The 21,606-nt window shown below is 41.5% G+C and overlaps 1 non-coding gene across 1 annotated transcript; it reads right to left on the bottom strand.

Annotated features, from left to right (window-relative positions):
• Nucleotides 1-13,176: 13,176 nt before the first annotated feature.
• LOC114368827 lies at nt 13,177-13,283 on the bottom strand. The gene has a single exon (XR_003657430.1). It is a non-coding gene; the product is annotated as a small nucleolar RNA R71 (small nucleolar RNA).
• Between the last annotated feature and the right edge of the window lie 8,323 nt (nt 13,284-21,606).

Raw genomic sequence — 21,606 nt, 5'->3', positions numbered from 1 at the left:
TGCCAAGTCCTTCCATGATCGGATCTGGGAAGCTTCCAGATTGGTATACCATGCTACAGCTGCCCCGGCCAAGCTGTCTTGAAAGAAATGGACCAACAACTTTTCGGAGATGCCCTTTTGGACAGGTCATCCCTTTGTACTTATCAAAGTCTGGTACTTTGAACTTGGGAGGAATGACGATGTTGGGCACAAGACATAAATCTGCCAAATCCGAGAATCGGTAATTACCGAGGCCCTCGACTGCTCTTAACCTCTCTTCAAGCGCTTCAATCTTTCCCTTATCTTCCGCAAAGGGAACAGATTCTTTTACGGGTGTGGGTGAGGCCGGGATATGGCGGACTATGTTCGGCTGGGGTAGTTCATGCGGGGATGGATCTTTGAGGTGGAGCAGGGGGCCAAGATGGGTATCTCCTTCCCCATCGTCTTGTTCGGGATAGTCTTCATAAGGTGGGAGTTGCCCTACAAAAGTAGGGGCTTGGCTTAAATCTTCCGGAGTGGCACGGGGGGTGAAGTCCGGAGGCAGGCCATAAGGATAAGCTTGCGGACTATACCTTTGACCGAACACGGCCGTGTTTCTGTCTAGGCCCGGATTCAAGGCGGGCTGCAGCACTGACTCCGCTTCCCTAACTGTATTGGAGGCGGTTGCGGTGGCTTTATCCTCTATGGTTTTCTGGAGTTTTAACATGACCTCCGAGATGGAAGCCATTTGATCTTTTAAGGCCGATAGATCGGCCTTCATCTGTTCCTGCACGCCCTCTTCATTATCCATTTTTCTGGATCGAGTGTTGTAGGGGTGCCTTGGTGTTTTCTTAGTTATGATGAAATTCCTAAAGAAATAAACAACGGTGAGTATGCCACCAAAACATGAGTATGCAAATGGATGATCGGAACACTTGGATCCACCCCAAGATTTTTAGATAAGGTAATGAGTCCAGAACTTTTCATTTTATAAAAAGAACAAAGCTTTCATCTAGCCAAGATTATACAAAGGTGTTACAAAAGAACCTAACGATTCCTAATTATATGGGCCATCAAATCTATTATGTGCTGACAGTAATTGATTAGCCCATGAATCTCCTCGGAGGCAGTACACACTTCGGCCATGGCTTTTGTTTTGGCTAATAGACGCGGGAGGTCTTGACTCCCATTCAAGGTCAAGGCGAATCTATCCATCCACATAGTCGCTTCTTGATGCAGCGCATCAATCACCCTCCCTCTTGCTTCTTTTTCGGCATACACTTGTGCAAAATCCTCCACTAGCTTTTGTTCATGGGCCATGGATTGGTTCAATTCTTCCTTGTATTGCCCTATGATGGCTAGCATGCTTTGCTCCGTGGCTTCCAAGTGTTGAGCCAAACTCCTTTTGGACCTCGCGCAAGCAACTAACTCTTCTTTTAAGATCATGCCATGCACCCGTGACCGATCTCTCTCCTCTCTTCGGAGCTTGAGCTCATTGTTGCTACCCCACAATGCTCCTCGGAATTTTTCTCGGCCATGTTCCTCCTTGCGGGCGCTTTTGGTTTCTTGTTCAAGAGCTCTTGCAGTGGCCGCGTTTTCCTCTTGTAACTCGGTGCACTCCTTCCGGATGTGTGTAGCAGCTGATTTGAACTTCTCCTTGGTGAGTCTCGCCTTCCCTAGCTCTAACTTTAGAGCTCGGACTTCTTCATCTACCTCGGGAGCTTCGAATTTCTCCTCATCAACCACTTTCAATTTGGAGAGCCAACCTAAGCCCCGCGTGTGAATTCTTAGCCATCCATGATAACCTCCAATAACGCCATTTCGGATGCCCCTAAGCTCCTTGTCTTTCCTCAACGGACTCTTCCACGCCTTGTGGATTCTTTGTATAACCTTGAGACCTTGCGCGCCTAGATCCCTCACAAGGAAAGGCGAGAGACTTTCTTCGGTTGGCGCTCCCTTCATGGGATATCCTAGCTGTCTTATGGCGAGTGCGGGATTATAATTAATACAACCCCTAGTCCCTATCAGTGGAACATTAGGATAGTCCCCACACGAGAAAAGAACTCCTTCCTTGCCTTCCTTCCAACGAGGAAACCAATTGATCGTGCTGCCCCCTATCCCAGCCAAATGTTGGTCCCAAACGACTCTTCCTTTTTCGACGCACGAGCGATAGCTTTGAAGCGGACACGGGTGTCTCGTGTCTTGTCGGAATAGGTGTGAAATCAACCACACATAGAGAGCGGGTAAACAACAGACAATCCGCGCGCTGTTTTTCTCACACCTCCGGTCAAAGGTGTCAAACAAATCTGCCAAGATAGCCACCACCGGACTTTCCTTGCCATGGTGATATGCGAGGAAAGCATCAATGGCGGCTAAGTCTACCAAACCGTTGACGTTCGGGAAGAGGACAACCCCAAAAATCAAAAAAGCTAAAACATCTGCAAACGGGCCCCACTTCTCTTGGCTCGCCATATCCCTTGCCTTGTCTTCCAAGTATTTCCAAGGCAAGCCCACTACGCCATTCCGAATTTGCTTTATGCGATCTAACTCTTTTGCTGAATCTCCAATCACAGCCGCAACCTTGCTCAAGGAAGGAAGAAAGCCGGAGAAAAGATACGGTTTTCTCCCCCCGAGAGGGCATCCTAATATCTCTTCAAACTCCTCAATAGTTGGCACCATTTGGAAGTCCCCAAACGTGAAACACCTCAACGGCTGGTCGTAGTATTGGGCGAGGGATACGACGGCTTCCGTAAATACCTCCGCTTCGGCCAAATCTAGGATCTTCCCGTAAACTTTGCGAAAGGCTTGCCTTTGGAGGGGTCCCATCAATCGTCCCAATTCCTTGAGGCTAGTGACATCTAGACCTTTAACCTTGACTTGATAAAACCTTTTGCCGTTTTGATTTGTCCCCATCATTTTACCTAAAAAAAGGGTGGATCAAGACTCCGACATGAATGATGCAATGCGTATGCATGAAACGGAAAGAAAACAACACAAAAGGGGTAATTCACACATACGAGATCGCAGAGATCCAATTTTAATGCTACGTTTTGGGCATGACGGCGCCTCAACGTAGCATTAAAAAGGTTACGTATTACTCCAATGAAACCAAACATCACTAGCAAAATTATAAACTAGTGCTATTTGCCAAAAATGCATGAGAACAAATGGCACGGAGTGTGTTTTGCTCTTTGCCCCAATTTGGGAACCTAAGACAATATCTAGGGGTCTCTAATAACCACTCCCCAACAAATCATAACTCACACGGCTGTTTTCTAGAGGTATCATCACTCAAGATAATAATGTTGTGGCGGTATGGAATACCAGCGACAACACATTATAAAGAGAGAAAGCTCTAGACAAGGTTTCACTATTATCAAGCAAGTCGGAGACCTAGCATGATGATAGATTCACCTCTACTCCTTAAATTCCCATGAACCCGGGTGTAGGGCCCCTTTTTTACTCAAACCCGTGGGTGCTTAGAATGCAGTGTAAAGAATGCGAAATAGACAACAATTATTTACATTTTACACAGTTCAATAAAATCACACCCAAAGTTTCACAATTCCACAATTCCTAAAATAGGCCTAACTCACAAAAAGGTCCCCAGTGGAGTTGCCAACTGTCGCAACGTGCCCTTCGCGGGCGAGCGAGGGCGAGGCTCACGGGTGCGCTTTCCAAAGGAGGAAAGATGCGTGGAGTCGCCACCAACGTTTATTTGTGGAAAACGTCGGAAAAACCGAAGGAAACCGGTCAAAAATAAAAATTCTAAGTTCGGGAGTTGTATTTACGCTTGAGGAAGGTATTAGCACCTCTTACGTTTGTCTCGAAAGACAACAGCCTATTTTTTAGAATTGTGGAATTGTGTTATCTTAACTTTTATTTCTTTTTATTTTTTGAGGTCGACAAAAGCGGGGCTTTTGCTCCTACGTACCCTCCTTTGGAGAGGAAATCAGACCTACGTAGTTCTTTCTTATGCGTGAATCAAGCGATTCTTTTTACTTGAGGGGTGATCATTTTAAGGTGTTGGACCTTAAAAATGATCCTTTTTACTTAGTAAGAAACTGAAATGATAAACTTTCAAAACCTATTTTTGTGGACGAGCTTGACTAGGCGAGTTGATTTTAGCCTTAGTTTCACTTTAGTTATTAGTCAATTCAATTAAGAATGAGAAATCCCAAAGAGAAAACGTCCGATTGATTTTTTCGCTTTATTTTACTAAAAGGTATTTTTTGATTATTATATTATTATTTTACCTCTTTTTTGATTTCCAACGTGGTTACGGCACGACCGAACGGTCGGAATTCATTTTAACCAAAATTAACGGATGATGCAATTCAAACGATCGGTGGAAATTTATTTTATTTTTAGATTAAGCGAGAAATGACTTAAATAAATGGCTTAAGCACGTCAAAAGGAGGTATAAAAAGTAAATGAAAACGAGAATAAAAATACATGAAACAAAATGTGGACCACCACGGGTACATAGAATGAATTGAAAAGCTTGGTTTGAGGTACTTACCCGTTGAAGACTGAAGAAAACGAAGAACGAACGATGGATCTTTGAAGAACGGTCGAGAATCTTTGCGTAATTACTCACGAAAACGTTACAGAAACGTTACGGAAGCGCCTCGGCTTGGATTTTCTTCACGGAACTAATTTTCCTCAGCAAATTCGAAAGAGAGAGAAGTGCCTAAGGGGCTGAACCCTTTTCTTCTTCACTTCTCCCCCTATTTATAGCAAAATAGGGGAGAAGCTTGCTGCCTAACTCGCCTAGGCGAGCAAGGTTGCTTCCTCCAGAAGCAACAGCCTTCTGGAGGAATCTTCTGGAGGGCCTAAGTGGGCCTGGTTGCTATTTGCACCCCCCTGTTTACTAAATGCACCCCCCTTTTCTATTTTTTTGTAATTCTTTTTGCGTAATGTTACGAAACTTTACGAATTTCGTAACGATACTTATTTTTCTTCCGCAAGGTTATGAATCCTTACGGATTGCGCAAAAACACCTCTTTTCGACTTCCGCCACATTACGGAATTTCACGGATCGCGCAAGCCTGCTTCCTTTAGATTTCTGAGACATCTCCGGACGAAATTACGGTATGACACATAGATATAATTAAAATCCCATTTTTACATCTTTAACCCAACAAAATAAAACTAAAAAAACTAACTACGGAGGAGTTGATTACAAAACACAACTCTCTCCCAAAATAACGCCAACGTCATCACGTCGGCTCGGCGGGCTCCTCACCAGAATCTTACTCCCTGCACCATGCCACTGTCATTCTGCTCCCAAAAACAATGTTCTCGACCATCACAGGTATCAACCACATGATACAAAATTGCAAGGGTGAGTTCATTATAAAAAGAACCAATACCAAATCCAAAAAAACCACAATTAGCAAGGAACATAGGCAAACATGATGAGCATACACAACATTCATTATTCAACACTCACATTCCAACAATTATTCATCATCCACATCCAACAATTACTCATCATCCATCCATGAATCCAATCAAGACTACATAGAATGATGCATGCACCTGACTCAACACTCAGATGCAATGTGGTACATACCAACAACAACCAAATCTCAGGAAATAGCCTAAGCGTGTCCACACGACACTCTCACTTAGGGAACTGTGCTGAGTTCGTCGGGACCACCCGGTTGTGCACGTAATAGCCCCCCTCCCATAGGTGATCAGCCTGGGAGCCCAAAGGTGTTCCCTACCAGGTGACAAGCCCCCTCAGTATAAAGTACACTTGGCCACAGTTACTCTATTTCCTATGTCGTATGAGCTATGATCATGGCCAAAAGTAAGTGCCAAAGACCATGGACCAAATAAAGCGCCTCTCATTTCCTTTTGAGAGGATAAGACATTTTGGACCAGCAAAACTCTCTCTTTAATTTGTGCCCAAGTCACCTATTTATAGGCCTTTGATGACCATTCACAAATCCAATGAAAAGATGTGACTATTGGCAAATTTTCTGAAAACTCTCCACCGGTAATCGATTATAATGTTTGTGTAATCGATTACACACACAGGTCTTCAAACAACACAAATCAAACAAACACAACAATATCATTCATCACAATACACACACACACACACACACACACACACATATATATATATATATATCGCATCCCATTCGTCAAAACATAGGTTCTCCTGAAAAACCAGCATGCATATCAATAACAATTTTATCGCATCCCATTAGTTAAAAACATAATTTTCTTGAAAGAAAAATCAGCATGCAACAGGGACAGGCAGATATCCTTATAGCTAGATTCCCTGACCCTAGCTATGGTGTTAAAATGGTAAATTTTATAATAAACTTCCCTCACCTATCGTGAGCTACCCGCGGGTTCCTCGTCACGTCACTTGGAGTTTTCCTTTTTTTCCCTGCTCGTCGGTTCCACGAAAGCCTCTACCATACCAAAATGAAGGAGACTTAATATGGATTTCAGAAAACAAAGCTAGTAACAATGTTCTGCGTCAAACACCCACATCACTACATAAAAGGGCTGAGAGCATTTTGGGTTTTACAAAGGAAGCGTGAAACATGCAATGGTGGTTCCAAAGTCAGAAAAGATGCAAAGACAAGCTGAAACTAACAAGAATCAAGCATAGAATCATGGTTACCTCGAAGGAAAATGAAAGGTCAGATTAGGATTTCGTTCTCTACCGAAACCGTGAGCCATGTTGGGAAATTTCGCTTCGGTTGAAGGGTTCCCCTCGGTGTGGGGTTTCAACGGAGAACAACGGTGGTTTGTGGTGGCTAAGGGTGGATGTGGGTGATGGAGAAAGTTCTTGGGACGTTAGAAATGGCTTTGGAAGAAAGAAAGGAGAAGAAATGGCGTTTTTCCTAAGCTACACGAAAGCAAAGGCTGAAACGCTCAAATGAGAAATGCTCTCGGGAACGGAAGCTTCACGCACACTCCAGACATCTTCTCAAAGCTCCCAACGGTCAGATTGTGTAGAATTGTCTTTTGAAGCTGCAGACCAAATTTGGAGACGATCCAACGGTTAACGAAGGCTGGGCAGCGTTTATACCGAGGCAGCTTCATGTGGCTTCCTTGAGAAGCTTCATTAAGAGGCTTCCTCAAGAAGATTCCTCGTGGCTTCTTTGAAAAGTTTTCTCAAGAGGCTTCTTTAAGAAGCTAGATCCTTATCTACCCACACCCCTCTATTAACTAAATTAACCTCCTTGAAAATAATTATGGATAAAAATAACACAACGAATATAATCAAACATCGAACATAATTACTAATAATATATAGATATATATCAGGGTGTTACACTTATGCTAAATTGTCTTGGATAACTAAATTCAAGAGATCTTAAGACAAATTTTGATTCACAAATCCAGCCATAGCTCAATTTCTTCATAGGCATCATATAGGAAACTTAGAAAACAAAAAAATTTCAACAACAAGACTACTTCTAGAAATTGATTTAGACCATGTTATAAACTAAATAACATGCATGAATTAGACTCAAAATTCAAATGATAGGCTAAGAATTGCAAGAAGACATGAACAATTGTATCTAAAATTCAATCAACAAAATCAAAATTGAACACAAACTTATAACATAATTGTTGGATCAAGTGGCCTCAGAATAATTAAGAAGGGGGGTTGAATTAATTATTAATGAACCTTTACTAATTAAAAAACTATCCTTCTTAATGTTACTAGATTCAATTAGGCTTTTACTATAATGTTAAGAAAGTAAAGAACAAAAATAGAAACTTAACCAAAACTAAAAGCGATAATTAAAGTACACAGCATAAATTAAAAGTGTAGGGAAGAAGAAGACAAACACAAGAGTTTTATACTGGTTCGGCAACAACCCGTGCCTACATCCAGTCCCCAAGCAACCTGCGGTCCTTGAGATTTCTTTTCAATGTTGTAAAAACATTTACAAGCAAAGATCCACAAGGGATGTACCCTCCCTTGTTCTCTTTGAACAACTAAGTGGATGTACCCTCCACTTGAACTGATCCACAAGAGATGTACCTTCTCTTGTTCTCAGTTACAACAACCCAGGTAGATGTACCCTCTACTTGTACCACAAAGGATGTATCCTCCAATGTGTTAAGACAAAGTTCTCAGGCGGTTAGTCCTTTGAAATCTTTTGTTTAAGGGAAAGGGAAGAATCAAAAGAATACTCAGACTGTGTCGTTTTGAATTCTTTGAAAAGGGAGAAGGGAGACACAAAAAAATTCAGGCAGTTAGTCCTTTGTTCTTTTGGAAAAGGGAGAAGAGAGACACAAAAAGAATTCAGGCGGTTAGTCCTTGTCGAATTCTTTTTGGCAAAGGGAGAAGAGAGACCCAAAAAGAATTCAGGCGGTTAGTCCTTGTCGAATTCTTTTTGGCAAAGGGAGAAGAGAGACACAAAAAGAATTCAGGCGGTTAGTCCTTGTTGAATTCTTTTTGGCAAAGGGAGAAGAGAATGAAAAGATATAGCACACTTTTGTTTGCTGTGAAAGAACAAGGTTTGGAAACCAGAAAACTTAGAAAGCTTTTGGCAAAGAAAGAAGAAGAATAAGAAGTTCAAAGAGATGTTAAAAAGTTGTGTAAAAAGTTATATAAAGTACATAAAATGCAAGTCAAGGTCTTACTTTTATAGACTCTTCATGTTTGGTCAAGAAAACCATTGGAAGAGTTATAACCTTGAGAAAATCTTGAGAAAACCATTAGAAGAGTTACATCTCTTGATTTTTATTCAAAACTTGTCACTGGTAATTGATTACCAAAACCATGTCATCGATTACACAAAGCATTTTATGAAAAGATGTGACTCTTCACAATTGAATTTGAATTTCAACATTCTGATACACTGGTAATCGATTACCAATATATTGTAATCGATTACACCATTTAAGTAGGGTATTTTAGGATATTTTAAGTAGTCTTTGTAGAAGGGTCTTTTTTGTATTTTCATGTATTTTGACATGGGAGTGAGATTAGCTATTGGAAGGGTGTGAGTAGCCTCCCTCTAGCTTCTCAAGGAAGCTTTCTTCCTTGCTTCCCAAGGAAGCTACCTTCCTTGTTTCTCAAGGAAGCCTCCCATTGTATTTTGATGTATTTTAGCATGGTTGGGTCCACTTTTCTTTGTAAATATTAGAACAAGTTTTGCTTCTTTTGGGCCTTGTATTTTGGCCATTTTAGGTTTGTAAGGTACCCTACAAAGTAAGGGCATCCTACCATTCAAGTTAACGGTACCCTAGTAGTATAGGGTTTTACCCTTGTATTTCAGGGCATTTTGAGTAGTCTTTGTAGTAGGGACTTTTTTGTATTTTCATGTATTTTGGCATGAGAGTGAGCTTAACTATTGGAGGAGTGTGAGTAGGCCCCCTGTAGCTTCTCGAGGAATCTTTCTTCCTTGCTTCCCAAGGAAGCTTCCCATTGTATTTTCATGTATTTTGGCATAGGGGTGAGCTTAGCTATTGGACGAGTGTGAGTAGCCCCCCTCTAGCTTCTCAAGGAAGCTTTCTTCCTCTAGCTTCCCAAGGAATCTACCTTCCTTGCTTCTCAAGGAAGCTTCCCATGTGCTAGGCTATAAATAAAAACATGTGTAACACTTGTCATAACTTTGACGAATGAGAAACTTGTGAGATACACTTCAAAGTTTAACTTTTCTTCCTAATTTCCTTCAATTCCCATGCCCCCCTCCCCCTTCTTTCTCTCTCCGATTCTCTTCCTCCACTGAAGCTTCCTCTCTAAGCTTTTTATCCAAGACACTCTCTTGGTGGTGAAGCTTCTCCTTCCATGACTTATTCTCTAGTGGATGGTGCCTTCTCTCACCTCTTCTCCTTTATCTTCCACTACAACTCCATGGCTGAAAATCACCATTGAAGGACCTTATTGAAGCTCAAAGATCCAGCCTCCATAGAAGCTTCTAAAGCAAGCTTCCATCCAGTGGTATCAGAGCACAAGAGCTTCAAGTAGGTGCTCCTTAAACCTCCATTAATTTTCCGCTTTACTTTCTCTTCCATTGTTGTTTCTTCATTTTTCTACATGTATGTCCTCACACATCTCTTGCCTCCTATAGTAGTCATGACTCCTACAAGAGTCTAAGTGAAGAACTTAGTGACTATTATGGAGGAAGGCATAGGTCACATCCTATACCTCACTCCCATAGGAGAGAAAAGGAAAGAAAGTCTCAGGAGGCTAACATTAACCTTCCATACTTCCACGGAAAGGACAATGTAAAGGCATATTTAGATTGGGAAATGAAGGTTGAGCAACTCTTTGCTTGCCATCATACAAGTGAGGAAAGGAAGGTTCCTTTGGCTACCCTTAGCTTCCAAGGGTATGCCCTCTATTGGTGGATTTACCTTGTTAGGGAAAGAAGGATTCATAGGGATCCTCCAGTAGAGTATTGGAATGACTTGAAAAGTTCCCTTAGGAAGAGGAACATCCCCTCCTACTATGTAAGGGAGCTTATGAACAAACTCCAAAGGCTTAGACAAGGGAGTATGAGTGTTGAAGAGTATAGGCAACAAATGAAACTACTATTTTTGAGAGCTAGACTTAAGGAGGAGGAAAGAACAAGTTTTGCTAGGTTCCTTAGTGGACTTAATATGGAAGTGAGGGACAAGGTTGAGCTCTTTCCATATAGAGACCTAGATGACCTAGTCCAACTTTGCATAAGGGTAGAGCAACAACTTCAAAGGAATCCTACTTTAAAATCTTATGGCTCTCACTCTTATCCAAAGAAAGACCAAGGTCAAGTTATCTTGGGGGTTGCACCTTATAAGCCCAACGATGATAAAGGAAGACAATAGAAAAGCAACCCCATGTTTATTGTGTGTTCTATTTTAGTTTTTCTGTTCAGCGCTTCCCCTGTTTCAGTTTTGTGTTTTGCTATGAATAGTGATTTGCGACGGATTTAGCGACCACTTTTGTTGAACTGGAAAACAGGGTAGTAGTGGAAATCCCTTAGCGACACATTTTAGAGACCACCCTTGCTGAATTAATTGGGATTTTTTGTTTTGGTACCTATAGTTGTTATTTTTGGCTGAATTTTTTTTGTGGTCACTTATTTTGATCCATATTTTGTGGGAAAAATAGTTGGAGCCCTTAGTTTGGTCAGATTTGAATGTTCCAAAATAGTAGCAAATTTGATTTTTGTCAAAACTTCAAACGACCATAACTTTTGCTCTGGTTATCAGAATCGCTATTATTATATATGTATTTGGGGTAGAAAAAACTTTCCCATGCCATGGTAGCCTGCTGTAGGCTGGCTGAGGTCTCCTTCTTCCAAAAATTGCGATTCTGTCAAAAGTTTTTTATTTTCCAAGTATTATTCTCTTATTTTTCTTCACTTATCATTTTTAGCTTCGATAGTTAGACTTTTAATTTTTGTTTAAAATTTTTGGTGCTATCTTCTCATCATTTTGTAAGGTTGCTCACAAAATTTCAAGTCATTTGGATATCATTTAATGTTAGCTGTAGTTCAAACCTACACTGTTACTTGCATAAGAAGGCAACTAGTTGTGCATGCTGAATATAGTGTATGACTAGTGAAATTCTGATACTGGGGACAGATGTCGTACCGGATGTCACGACATCACGCTTCAGAACATGCAGATTGTATTTGACTGTATGAACAGATTAAACAAGTAAATAACACAAGAGAATTGTTAACCCAGTTCGGTGCAACCTCACCTACATCTGGGGGCTACCAAGCCAGGGAGGAAATCCACTAAAATAGTGTTAGTTCGAAGATCTAACAGCCACTGTTTACAACCTTCTCACCTAACCACTACCCGTGCAACCTCTACCTAAGAGCCACTCTTAGATATGAGAACCCCTCTCACTCCCTCTCAATCACTCTCCCGTGTTTACAAATAAATCAAAGACACACCAGAGATTGCTCTCTGAACAAAAGAGATCAACTCTACACAAACTATAGAGATCAACTCTACACACTCAGGTCCAACACTTGATGTTAGGATAACATCAAGGTGGCTCACAAAACACTCAAGTCCCAAAACTCACAAAATAACTCTTCAATCTCGGACTTGGTGGAAAACTCGTGCAGCCTTCATGTTTATATAGCAGTGTGCGTATCTGGGCTGCAACTACTTGTGCTGGATGAGATCTATCATTCTCCTGAAAAATCTGCACTTAAAGAACTAAAAGATAACATTTGATCTTTTAGTTTTTATCTTTAATCTTTAATCCCTGAACGAACTATTCAAGTTTGTAATTCGAACTTTAATTATCTTTTAATTCGTTCCTAAAGATAGATCGTCTAATCTGTTGCTAACTGCACAATAATCTGTTAAAGATATAACAGATTTATGTGTCCAGTATTTTCGGGCAAGATGTCCTGGACATCGTATCCGACATCGTGGATCCTGCAGCTTCAATTCTTCATTTCACATTTTATCTTGCCTTGTGCATTGTGCAGCAACTCCAGTATTTTCGGGCAGGATGTCCTGGACATTGTATCCGACATCGTGGATCCTGCAGCTTCAATTCTTCATTTGACATTTTATCTTGCCTTGTGCATTGTGCAGCCCGATCTTATTCCTTGACATAACGTTGGACATCATGTGCAGCAACTCCAGCTTTCCTTCATTGTCTAAGTGCTTATGTTTTAACAAAATCTTAGCCAATCTTTTAAAACTCCGTAGAGCTAAGCACTAACAACTAGAGGCAATCCACCTGACTTACAACCCTTTGATCCTGAGATAGATAGGACATTTCATAGATTAGTTAGACATCATTTAGTACCTTTTGAGCATCCTGAGCATTTTGATATTGGTGATTTTGAGCATTATTGTTTTGAACATTCTGATTTTGAACATTCTGAGAACATGGCACAACCTCCACCCCGTGAGAGGACTCTAAGGGAAATGGCTGCACCTGATTTCACCTATGAAAGCTTGTGCATCCAATACCCTGATGAGGATGTCCCATATGTTCTTTAAACTGGACTGATCCATTTGCTTCCAAAGTTTCATGGCCTTGCAGGTGAAGACCCGCACAAACATCTGAAAGAATTCCATATTGTCTGCTCCACCATGAAACCACCAGATGTCCAAGAGGATCACATATTTCTAAAGGGCTTTCCTCATTCTTTAGAGGGAGTGGCAAAGGACTGGTTATATTACCTTGCTCCAAGGTCCATCACGAGCTGGGATGACCTCAAGAGAGTATTCTTAGAAAAAAATTTCCCTGCTTCCAGGACCATGACCATTAGAAAGGATATTTCAGGCATTAGACAACTCACTGGAGAGAGCTTATATGAATACTGGGAAAGATTTAAGAAACTATGTGCCTGTTGCCCTCACCACCAGATTTCTGGGCAGCTTCTCCTCCAATATTTTTATGAAGGACTTAGTAACATGGAGAGAAGTATGATAGATGCTGCCAATGGTGGAGCCCTTGGAGACATGACCCCTGTTGAAGCCAGAAATTTAATTGAGAAGATGGCTTCAAACTCCCAGCAATTTAGTGCCAGAAATGATGCTATTGTCATTAGAGGAGTGCATGAAGTAGCCACGAATTCATCTTCATCAGCTGAGACTAAGAAGCTTGAAGGTAAACTAGATGCCTTGGTTAACCTGGTAACCCAACTGACCATGAATAAAAAATTTGCACCTGTCACCAGACTCTGTGGTTTATACTCCTCTGTCGACCATCACACAGACCTTTGCCCTTCTGTGCAACAATCTGAAGCAATTGAACAGCCTGAACCTCAGTAGCAAAATCAGCCACAACAGAACAAATATGACCTCTCTAGCAACAAGTACAATCCCAGGTGGAGGAATCATCCCAACCTTAGATGGTCGAATCCTTCACAACAACAGCAACAACAGCCTTATTTTCAGAATGTTGTTGGCCCAAGCAGACCATACGTTCCTCCACCAATCCAACAACAACAACAACAACAGCCCCAGAAACAACAAACAGTTGAGGCTCCTCCGCAACCTTCCCTTGAAGAGCTTGTGAGGCAAATGACTATGCAAAGCATGCAGTTTCAACAAGAGACCAGAGCCTCCATTCAGAGCTTAACTAATCAGATGGGACAATTGGCTACACAGTTAAATCAACAACACTCCCAGAATTCTGACAGATTACCTTCTCAATCTGTCCAGAATCCCAAAAATGTGAGTGCCATTACATTGAGGTCGGGAAAGCAGTGTCAAGGACCTCAACCAGCAACATCTTCCTCATCCGCAAATGAACCTACCCAACCTCACTCTACTCCAGAAAAAGATGATGACAAAAATTTAAAGAGTAAGTTACCTAACAATTTATATGCAGGTGAATCTAAAGAGAAGCAGCATATCCCTCTTCCATTCCCTCCAAGAGCAATTTCCAACAAAAAAAATGGAAGAGATAGAGAAGGAGATCTTGGAAACATTTAGAAAAGTACAGGTAAACATACCTCTGCTGGATGCAATAAAGCAAATTCCAAGATATGCTAAATTCTTGAAAGAGTTGTGCACTAATAAGCGGAAGCTTAAAGGAAGTGAAAGTATGAGCAGAAATGTCTTCGCATTGATTGGTAAATCTGTTCCCCAAATCCCTTAAAAATGTAAAGATCCAGGTACATTCAGCATACCTTGTATTATAGGGAACAGTAAGTTTGACAATGTCATGCTAGATGTAGGAGCTTCTATTAGTGTTATGCCTCTGTCTATTTTTAATTCTCTATCTCTTGGTCCTTTGCAGTCAACTGATGTGGTAATTCATTTAGCTAATAGAAGTGTTGCCTATCCTGCTGATTTCATAGAGGATGTCTTAGTTAGAGTTGGTGAACTGATTTTCCCTGTTGATTTTTATATTTTGAATATGGAGGAGGGATTTTCTAAAGGATCAGTTCCCATCATTCTAGGCAGACCTTTTATGAAAATTGCTAGAACTAAGATAGATGTATATGCTGGCACACTATCTATGGAGTTTGGTGATATAAATGTTCATTTTAATATTCTTGATGCTATGAAACACCCATCTGAAGATCTTTTTGTATTTCGTGTTGAAATAATTGACCATATTGTTGATGAATACATGACTGATCTTCATTCTAATATGCATGTCTATCACTCTTCATGAATTGAATATGAATTTGTATTTGATCATGTGTCTGAATTTGATGCTGAGAGTGAATCTGAATTTGATATTGATTACATGTCTAGTGATGTTTTACCTCTTGAGATTGATTTTATAGAGTCAGATAGAACTAACCATGTTTCAGGAAGTACACATACCTCTGACTTTGTTTATGAGGTACAGGCTGAGAAACCATTTCTTTCTACCATTATCCAGCCGCCCACACCAGAATTGAAGCCTCTGCCATCAAATTAAAAATATGCTTACTTGGATGATAGCAAAAGTTTTCCAGTAATTATATCTGCGTAAGAAGGCTTGTCGCAACATGCCCATTTGGGGGCGAGCGTAAGAAGGCTATAGGCTGGATCCTGGCAGACATTCCTAGTATTAGCCCATCCACATATATGCATCAGATAAATTTAGAAGATGGGGCTTGTCGCAACATGCCCATTTGGGGGCGAGCGAGGCGGGGCTCACGGGTGCATTTTTCAAAGGAGGAAAGATGCGCGGAGTCGCCACCAACATTTATTTGTGGAAAACGTCAGAAAAACCAAAGGAAACCGGTCAAAAAGAAAATTCCAAGTTCGGGAGTTGTATTTACGTTTGAGGAAGGTATTAGCACCTCTTACGTTTGTCTCAAAGGACAACAACCTATTTTTTAGAATTGTGAAATTGCGTTACCTTACCTTTTATTTCCTTTTTTATTTTTGAGGTCGACAAAAGCGGAGCTCTTGCTCCTACGTACCCTCCATCGAAGAGGAAATCAGACCTACGTAGTTCTTTTTAAGGGTGAATCAAGCGATTCTTTTTACTTGAGAGGTGATCATTTTAAGGCGTTGGGCCTTAAAAATGATCCATTTACTTGGTAAGAAAAACTGAGATATTGAACTTTTCAAATCCTTTTTTAGTGACTTTTTGTGGACGAGCTTGACTTTGTGGATTGATTTTAGCCTTAGTTTCACTTTAGTTATTAGTCAATTCAATTAAGAATGAGAAATCCCAAAGAGAAAAGTCTGATTGATTTTTCCGCTTTTATTTTACTAAAAGGTATTTTTTATTATTATATTATTATTTTACCTCTTTTTTGATTTCCAACGAGATTACGGCACGACCGAACGGTCAGATTTCATTTTAACAGAAATTAACGGATATTACAAATCAAATGATCGGTGGAAATTTATTTTATTTTTTGATTAGGCGAGAAATAACTTAAATAAATGACTGAAACACGTCAAAAGGGGGACCACCACGGGTACATAGAATGAATTGAAATAGCTCGATTTGGGGTACTTACCGGTTGTAGATCGACGAACGATGAAGAACAAACGATGAATGTCAAAGAATGGTTGAAAATCTTCGCGTAATTACCCATGGAAACATTACGGAAACGTTATGGAAGCGCCTCGGCTTGGATTTTCTTCACGGAAACAATTTTCCTCAGCAATTTCAAGTGAATACGAAGTGCCAAGAAGGCTGAACCCCTTTCCTCTTCACTCCTCCCCCTATTTATAGCAAAATAGGGGAGGAGCTTGCCACCCAGCTCGCCCAGGCGAGCTCAGCTCGCCCAAGCGAGCCAGGTTGCTTCCTCCAAAAGCAACCACCTTCTGGAGGAAGAATCTGGAAGGCCCAAGTGGGTCTGGTTGCTATTTACACCCCCTTTTTTTACTAAATACACCCCCTTTAGTTTTTTTGGTGATTCTTTTTCCGTAACGTTACGAAACTTTACGAATTTCGTAACAACACTTATTTTCTTTCCGTAAGGTTGCGGAACCTTACGGATCATGTATTTACTCTTTTTTAGCTTTCGAAAAAGTTACGGAAACTCACGGATTGCGTAACAATACTTCCCATTGGTTTCCGTCACATTACGGAATTTCACGGATTGCGTAACCACGCTTCCTTTTGATTTCCGATGCGTCTCGGGACTTCACATATTGTGCAACAAAGGGTGCCAAGTATCTCGAAGCAACCAATCAAAGTTTGCATGCCATCAAACAATAGTCCCCAGACGAAATTAAGGTATGACAGTTGCCCCTATTTACTTACCTTTTATCGGAGATAAGAGGAAAGCAAAGATAAGACACTGATTTCGTCCATCTTCGCCCTTTCCGTGATTAGTCTATGATGACTCCCGTCTCTCCTTCTTCTTTCTCTGCACAACACAAAACAAACACAAACCACAAAAAACACCAATAACATAAAATACATATATACACATGTTTGGCGAAGGAACCGATCCGGAAAATAACAAAAACCACATTTCCCAGTCACCGGAGGCTCCACACTTGATGGTGGAGGACAAATGAACAGCGCTAGGCAATCAATTCATGGGTCTCCGAACAAGATTTCGAGGGTGGAGGATAGGCGAACAACACTAGGCAATCAATTCGCGGGCCTCCAGACTCGTTGGTGGAGGATGCATGAATGACAATCAATTCATGGGGCTTCGAATAAAAGTGGAGAATAGAGAATTGGCGAATAGCGCTAGGCAATCAATTCGCGGGGCTCCAGACTCGTTGGTGGAGGATGCATGAATGACAATCAATTCATGGGGCTCCGAATAAAAGTGGAGAATGGAGGATAGGCGAACAGCGCTAGGCAATCAATTTGCGAGGCTCCAGACTCGTTGGTGGAGGATGCATGAATGACAATCAATTCATGGGGCTCCGAATAAAAGTTGAGAATGGAGGATAGGCGAACAACGCTAGGCAATCAATTTGCGGGGCGCCAGACTCGTTGGTGGAGGATGCATGAATGAAAATCAATTCGTGGGGCTCCGAATAAAAGTTGAGAATGGAGGATAGGTGAACAACGCTAGGCAATCCATTCGCTGGGCTCCAGACTCGTTAGTGGAGGACACATGAACAGTGCTAGGCAATAAATTCATGGGTCTCCGAACAAGATTTGTTGGCAGGATCGAATGGCCAACCGGGTTTTTTTTTACCTAAAAAGGCAAACATGCTTTTTGCAAAGAAAAATAAATCATTCGCGAGAGCACCATATCTAAGAGAAACAATATACCCATGCCAAGGGTAATCTTCCTTGTAACCGAAAGTGAAGGGCAGGACGTCAACATTTAGCTTTTAAATGAACATTCAGGGGAAACATCGGGTTAAGCTGAAACTGGGAATAAATCACTCATAGTGTATAAAAAACTCACACAGGCAAGTGTTTTACCCTAACCCCAAACCATAACTGCACCATGACTTTATTTTGCACACGATTTCCTATCGAATCAAAGATCACACGTACGATCACGGATAAATAGGATTTTCTCGAGGGTAGTGTTTTTGGAGAGGAAGCTGGGTGTTTCGGTCTTTTCCTCTTTGTTTATGTGGGGCGGGATATCGCCAGTCGAGAATGACTTTGAATGGCAATCTGAAAGGAAGAACCACCAAAAAATGGGTTTTCCTTTGCCGGCAGTCACTTACCTTGCCAAAAATTTATCTGGTCTGAAGATTGATCGGGAATTACTCTGTTTTCCTCTGATTTTTTCCTTTTTACTTCCTTCCGATCTTTGATCGGGAATCCTTCTTTTCCTTTCTTTTCATTTTTTCCTTTTCTTTGTTTTCATTTTTTCTTTTCTTTCTTTTCATTTCTTTCTTTTCTTTCTTTTCATTTCTCCTTCTCCATTCCTTTCTTTGGGAAATTGGGTTTTAGCATTCTATTTGCTCTCCCTTGAGGAGATTCCGTTGTCCTTTGCTTCGAGGGAAAGGATGAGGATTCTTTTTATAGGCCAAGGTTCAAAATAGTCTAAGGTTGAGTCCCAATGGGGTCTTTTATTGTGGGAACCCGATCTTGATATCTGGGGCAAAACAAATTCGTGTGTCAAGGTGTCGGTCTTAGGCCGAACTTCCATATTATTCCACAAGGCACGCGCAACAATGATGATTTGGAAACAACGTGCAAAATTAGTCATGGCCACAACCAGGTGGGCACTCAAGCATCCCGTTTATGGCATTGTGATACTACGGTTGGGAATTTACACAAGCAGACCCAACGTTTCCAAATTATGTTCTTTCATCAGTTCAATGAATTCATCCATTCTTATCTCGGTTATTCAGGAAAATAAACTCTTAGCATCAGTCCCTTGTTTCCAGAAGATATGTTTGCTCTCTACGAATGATTTATGCTTCCTAACCATAACATGCCGACCTTCGAGATCTTTCTTTCTTTTTCCTTTTTGTTTCATTTTTATGTTCACAAAAACTATACATCCATTGCCATCTACGAGAAAAACTTTTCTTTGTACACCTACATTCCTATACACGACGAACTTTTTCCGTATACGCATTAGAACTCTTTCTCTTTACGTCAACACGGTCTATATACAAACCCTATTCATGTTCAAAGATTTCTTTTTTTCGTTTTTTCCCAACACACACCTATGGCTTATACAAAAGTTTCTTTATATACACTCGTCGCTCACACACAAAAATTTCTTTTCACACATTATTTACACACACAAAAAAACCTTCTATACACATTTTCCTTTTACATACATATATAAAAAAACCTTTTTCTTTTCTTTATATACGTGGACATTTTATTCACAACGCTTCTTTCTTTTTATCATGATTTTCGTTCATTTTATTTTTAGGACGACGTTCCTAAATGGAAAACTCTACACGATTCCGGAATTTCAACAAACACTATTGACAACAACGAAATAAGTACTAACGTGACAGTTCAAACGACATGTATGCACAAAACAGAAGTCAATCAAAATGAAACAAACGTTAGTCCCTCAGTTTAAACAAAAATAAAATGATACGTAAAAGATAAAAGAGGAAACATAAAAAGAGAATATGGATCTAGGGATCTCCCAATCATGTGGCTTCGCTCCCTCCCAAGAAATCGAGCAAATTTGTCATCTCCTCGTCCATGCGGGCCTCATCTGCATCGCCGGGAGCCTCTGCGGGTGCCTCCCCTGCCTGGGCCTCAGGCCAATCTTCGGGCCATGCGACCTCTACCCTGAACTGATCCGGAGTAGGGCATGGAAAAGAAGCAAAACCCTGGCTCTGCAGGCTGAGGCTGAGCTGGTAGAGATAGTCATGGGTCTGCACGTGCGCCTTGTGGTTGGCCGCCTGCTGGCGAACCAAATGCCGTAAATACCGCTCCGTGTCAAATGACCCAACTGGATCAGCCTGAGGAGGTGGCGGCGGTGCATCTGGGGCCTGCGGGTCACCACCCTGTGCCTGTCTAGTTGTGCAGTACTTCTCTATCAAAGCCTGGGTGATCAGTGGTCGAATCACCTTACTAGGTGTGACAGGAACCCCGAACGACTGGCAGAGACCCGTGATCAATGCTGGAAAACCCAGGGCCCTGTTAGACTTATCTGGGTCTAGAGGGTGCCTGGTAGGCGGCATACCTGCAAATAGATAAATGGCATCAGCGATCAACTGAGCCACATGAACGCTCATCCGTGTCAGGATGGAATACACCAATTGACACTTCGGCAGGGGGAGGTCGGAATTATGATCGCTGGGCAGGATGTTGCTAAGCAGCAACGTCATCCATGTCTGAGTCAGGGTAGTCATGTTGGTGCGCATGATCCGCACTCGTCTCCCGGCAGCGGTCCGGGCAAAATCCTGACCTGGTATGCATAGCAGCTGAGCAATGGCCTCCTCATCAAATCCATCGGCCCGGTTCCTCCTCTGACCGTATTCGCACTCCTGGCCCTCCTCCAATACTAGCGGATATCCCAGGAACTAACTGAGGGCGTCTGCATCGAAAGGAATCCACTAGCCCCTCACCCATGACCGGAGGTCCCGTACGCCCTCCTCTGTAGGCCAAGCATTGGCGTAAAACTCGAGGATTGTATCTGGATCGAACTTGGCCATGGGAGTGACCAGCGACGTCCAACACCGACGAGCTATCTCCTCCTGGAAATCCGTGTACTCGTCGTCCCTGAGCTGGACGCGTCTCTCTCGGTGGAAGGACCATCCCTTGATGGCTTCGAAACGCTGCTGGTGCTCAGCGCTCCTGAAACGATGGCTATCGAACTCGGGAGCGGCACTAGTCCCTGCGGCCGCGGCGTCCTTCCTAGATCTCTTTGAGGCAAGCTTCCTTGGAGCCATTTCCTGTGAAGACAGACAGTTGGAAAGTTAGTCCACAAGAAAATGTTCATTTTAACACAAAAATGACATACTAATCTTTTCGATTTAGAACGAACTCATGCACACATTTAATGTAACACATTTATGAACATGCGTATGTGTAAAATATCCTACTATTTATGTCAACATACAAGGACATCCAACACATTCTAGTTACCACACATATATATACATCTTTGAAAAGAACACACATTCTCATGCTCGAGGCATTGTGTCAAAATTTACACCTAATCACATCCTAAATATTTTTCTATCACAAACTACCTACACATATTTGAAGTATTCATCATACAAATTTTTGTTGTTTCACTCACATTTATTTATATGCACATTGGAAAGCTAATTACGTCATGCACATACTTGCATTTGAAAAGGAAATTCCATGCCATCATATATTCATTTAGGAAGCGTCCTCAGGCCCTTTTTGACATGGGTAAATTTTCTAAA

This window comes from Glycine soja, chromosome 1 (assembly GCF_004193775.1).
Source record: "Glycine soja cultivar W05 chromosome 1, ASM419377v2, whole genome shotgun sequence".
Classification (NCBI taxonomy): Eukaryota; Viridiplantae; Streptophyta; class Magnoliopsida; order Fabales; family Fabaceae; genus Glycine; species Glycine soja.
This window is presented reverse-complemented; position numbering and strand designations above follow the sequence as displayed.